The sequence below is a fragment of the Hippoglossus stenolepis genome, chromosome 6 (genome assembly GCF_022539355.2).
Source record: "Hippoglossus stenolepis isolate QCI-W04-F060 chromosome 6, HSTE1.2, whole genome shotgun sequence".
Lineage (NCBI taxonomy): Eukaryota > Metazoa > Chordata > Actinopteri > Pleuronectiformes > Pleuronectidae > Hippoglossus > Hippoglossus stenolepis.
In genome coordinates, this window is record NC_061488.1 from 32,393 (window position 1) to 32,905 (window position 513).

A 513-nucleotide genomic window follows, 5' to 3' on the forward strand; every position below is an offset into this window, starting at 1 on the left:
ATATCAATACAGAAAACAAAACAGAAAGCACTTACAATGAAAGATTTAAAATATCAACAAAACTTAAACCAGTTTTTAAAGAACAATATCCCAAAACAAAATAACGTTCATATTAAAAACCAACTCATATCAAAGCCATTTCAGGCAAAGGGGATAGGTGAGAATGGAGAGTACTCGATGACGTTGGGCCAGTGCATTGCCTTTGACTCCCTAGTTCAAACTGCCCAGTCGTCGGATGAGCAGGGGAGTCATCGAGATATTTTCCTAACCTAACCTAATCATCAACACGACCTAATTCTAACAACCATTATCCTAACCTTAATCAATACCTTAACTCTAAACCTAACCAGTTAATTCTCGCCTAAACCTAACCGTTAATTCCCTAGTTACCCCATGCCTAAACCTAACCTTTAATCCTTTATATTAATCTTCTCTAATCCAAACCCAAACCATTTTATCTAATTAATTCAATACTAACCAGTTGATCCATAATCCTTTCTAATTATCTTAGAA

The 513-nt window shown here is 35.1% G+C and overlaps 1 pseudogene; it reads left to right on the forward strand.

Annotated features, from left to right (window-relative positions):
• Window positions 1–513, forward strand: part of LOC118111301 — a 20,377-nt pseudogene that overhangs the window by 17,885 nt on the left and 1,979 nt on the right.